At 37.6% G+C, this 4,295-nt stretch overlaps 1 pseudogene; it reads right to left on the bottom strand.

The window, feature by feature from the left end:
* Positions 1-1,997: 1,997 nt before the first annotated feature.
* LOC112473734 lies at positions 1,998-2,117 on the bottom strand (annotated as a pseudogene).
* Positions 2,118-4,295: the final 2,178 nt, after the last annotated feature.

Here is a 4,295-nt window from a genome sequence, read left to right as displayed (position 1 = left end):
CTGCTGGGGGAACAGCCTGTCCTGTTTGATCAAGGAAACTTTGCTCACATCAAGTCAGGAGCTCAAGCCAGCTAATGTCATCATTTCAGACTCTTACTCGGGGAGATTAAATGTCTTCACTGGATAACTCCATTACTCACTGTGGGTGGGAACGTAAAGCAGGCAGATGGTTTTTAGTGGTTAAGAGTGTAAACTCAGGCTAGAATAAAAAAGATCTCGGTTTGAGTCCCGCCGCTGCTGCTAATTAGCTCTGTGAGCTTGGGTAAGTAACTTGGTCTTTCTTAAATTGATTCTTCTTCTGTTTAAAAAAATAAAAGCAAGACTTACCTCCTAAAGCTGTGAAGATTAACTGAAATAGTACATGCAAAACAGCTCTAAGCCTGATGAATAGAAAGCAACTCCATAAAAGTTAAAAGTTAACATCTGCTGTTTAAAATGGGGAATTCACATATTTGGAAATGGTGAATCCCACATGAATAGGTTTTAGAGGGTCAGTGAAATTCTAGAAAATGTGACAAAATTCTCAGTTTTTTGAGGAAGAGTTTTTATGGCTTTCATTAAAGTCTCAAATGGGCTCATCACAACAACAAAAAAAGTATTAATCACTTATGTATTTTCTAGTATAGAAAAGGTATGTTTATGGACCATCAACATATATTCTTGAAGTTTTACTTAGTACCAGGCAACCATACTCAGTTCCGAGAATTTAAAGATGAGTCTAAGTGCCTTCTCTTAGAGATGTGGGTGTGGATGAGGGAGAACAGACATCAGTGACTAACCCATAAATAAGAGTGAAATGTGATAAATATTATGAAAATGAAGAGTAGGGTAAACACAGTAGGGGAAATCAATCTAACTCATTTTTAGGCTGTGCCCAAGCCTAACATTGAGGAAATTTGGTTCCTCGGTTTGGGACGGACCAAGGCTCAGTGTCCTCCCACTTGTCCTGTGGGGATGTCCATGAGGTATTGACATGGATTAGAGCTAGTGGCTACTGCCTGGGCCATGTGGCTGGATGCTGTGCATGCATCTCAAGGAGCCGTACTCACTGCCCACCTCCTCACTGAAGCAATCCAGCACTCCTGCTGACTTGGCTGACGTCTGGATATACCACTGTTGGCCTTTTTTTCCTCTTTCAGAATTGATTTATTGTAAAACCTCCACATCCTGGAAACATAACAGTCATTAATTTTTTTCAACAACGGCCCCCTATCATACGGTTTTGAGTCCCCTTTTCTGCTTGGAAACCATTCACTAAACCAGGGGTCCCCAGTCTGTGGTTAGGAACTGGGCTGCACAGCTGGAGGTGAGCAGTGGGCCAGTAAATAAAGCTTCATCTGTATCTGCAGCCGCTCCCCAGCGCTAGCATCACCACCTGAGCTCCACCTCAGATCACTGGCTTTATATTCTCATAGGAGACTGATCCCTACAAGGTGGGGGACCACTGACCTAAACAAAAACATTTAAAAAATTGTAACTGTATATGGTAACAGATGCTACCTAGATTTATTGTGGTGATCGTTCTATAATATGTATAAACATCAAATCATTATGTTATAAACCTGAAACCAATATATTATTATGTCAATTATACCTCACTAACAAAAAAATTGTATTTATATTTTTAAAATGTCTATAAATATATCTTTACATAGATACAAATTTATATAAAAGCATTAATAGATTATAGTATATTTGCCCTTTCTTTTGTAGTCCCTTGGGTTTTTTTGCTTTTTCCACTTCCATCTCTCCCTCACAACCACATCACTGACCCTATGACATTGCCTTTTTAACAATTCAGCTAGTATTATAAATGTATCTAAATGAAACTGTATTATTATTCCTGTTCAGTCATATGTGTGTGTGTGTGTATATATGTCTATGGAATAGAATCATATAACAAATACTTTTCCAAATGTTATCTTAGTTAACAATATCTCATGGACAGCCCCACAAGTCAATTATTATAGCTCAATTTAATTTTCTTGTTTTTTAAACGCCTACAGCACCTGGTATTTCCTAGGTGGTCTCCCATCCGAGTATTAACCAGGCCTGACCCTGCTTAGCTTCCGAGATCAGACGAGATTGGGCATGTTCAGGGTAGCATGGCCATAGACTCTCTTTAATTTTTAATGGCTGCATAATATTTCATGGTATGGATATATCATAATTGCTTCAATCATTTGTTTAATGTCGGGTATTTACTTTTTCCAGGGTTTTATGCCATGAACAACTTTATAACAAGTACCCTTGTCCATTCATATATTTTTATATACTGGTAAATCTCAAGAAGTAGTCTACTCAGTCAAAAGTTATATAGCCTTGTAATTTTAATAGCAGCTTGTTTTCCAAAATCACTAAGTAATTTAGTTTGTCTCTACCTATCCTCACAGGTACAGGCAGGGTAACACAGTGCTAACTGCTGTGCCCTGTTCCCAACCCCTCACCCTGGCTCAGAGGACTTTACCCTACCAGGAACTGTATGAGTCACAATTCAGTTTTCAACTCCCTATTGACCCCAATGCCTGGAATTGTATTCAATCATTTCACCCATATTTACTGAGCCCCTACTATGTGCCAGTACTTTTCTGTGTACCTTGGGCTACAGAGATAAACACGATAACTGAAAGCAATTATGAATGAATGTTACCAAAAAAAAATATGAGGTGCTGGGAAGTACATGTTAGAGAAAGCTTACCTAGTCTGCGGACACTTTCCTGAGGGAAGAAATATTCAACTTTTTTTTGAAACTCATTATAATAGTTTCCTATAGCTGCTATAATACATTACCAGAAATGTAGTGCCTTAAACCACTTCGCTCCCCTTTTCACCCTGTGTGTTAGTTTCCTGATGAAACTCGAATAAATTACCACGGACTTGGTGCTTTGGGACAACAGGCATTTGTTCCCTCAGAGTTCTGGAGTCCAGAAAACTGAAATGAGTTTCCCTGGACTGAAATGAAGGTGTCGGCAGGGCTGTGCCCCTACAAACACTCTAGGGGAAAACGCAATCCTTGTCTCTTCCAGCTCTGCTGGCTGCTGGTATTCCTTGGCTAGTGGCTGCCATCACTCCAAACTCCGCCTCTCTGCTCACATTGCCTTCTCCACTTGTGTTAAATCTGTCTCTTCCTCTCTCAGAAGAATACATATGATTGCACTTAGGGATCACCTGGAGTAATGCAGGATAGCGTCCTCATCTCACAATTCTTAACCATATCTGCAAAGCTATTATTTGCTATATAAAGTAACACTTACATATTCCAGGAATTAAGACATATGGATACCTTTGAGTGGGGAAAAGAGGGACATTTTTCATTCTAACCCATTCATTTGTGTATTTTATTTTTGCATTGAATTTATATTCAGAGATTCCTATTTTAGAAGAAAGGACTTTGGCATATACCTTACCCACGATTTTTGAAAACTAATATAGATAGTGACTAAGAAAGAGCATGAAATCTTGATTCAGATTGCTTAAGTGGGGTGAAGATCTGAGGCATTCACTCTATAACACTAAGCCCTGGTTTTACGATTTTGAAACACTAGCTACCTCCCAGGGATTGTGTTGCTATATTTGAGACTTTAAATATAACATATAAAACTTGTACGCACTCGCATCTCTGGTATATCGAGCACTAAATGATTGGGTGCTCCTAGTTAAGTCAATTTTTCTTACGATAGCTTGAGCTCCAAGTATTAGCATATACTAATTTTCTCCTCATGCTTTAAAAACAATTTTTCACTGTTTCCCTTTTTAGTTCCTACCTTTTCAGTCCTTTATTTTCTCCAGCTGATCCATTACATTCTCATCTTTGTATTAAGAATTGCATAACCAGGTTTATAGTTTGCTTTGGACTTTAACTCTGTTGAGGGATGATGCTAATTAATCAAATTATAATTTGTTTGTTTACATATTTATCAAATATTATAAAATTATCATGAACTAAATCAATTATTTAGAGCCCTAAATTAACCAGAATTTATTTTTCTACCTTCAACATTAATGAGAAAGATAAATTCTCCCCAAACTTATATTTTTACCTAGTAAAAAAAAAGTTTGAAATAACTTATTAATCATCACATGTATATGCCTTAAAGTTGACATAGATCTATCTAGTCTCTATAATACCCAGTTTATAGTTGACATTTAATTTTACAAGAAACATTTAGCTATGATGATATTATTACTCAATCAGTGACGCAATCTTTTAGCTGAGATTTGGTTTCAGAGTCCTTTTCAATGGGACACTCCTCAGAACTGGTGCTTAAGAGGAAATCTCTTTTTCTCCCCTGGAT

This window comes from Pteropus alecto, unplaced genomic scaffold (assembly GCF_000325575.1).
Source record: "Pteropus alecto unplaced genomic scaffold, ASM32557v1 scaffold8, whole genome shotgun sequence".
Lineage (NCBI taxonomy): Eukaryota > Metazoa > Chordata > Mammalia > Chiroptera > Pteropodidae > Pteropus > Pteropus alecto.
Note: the sequence above shows the minus strand (reverse complement) of the source record. Positions and strands in the feature narration are given on the sequence as shown.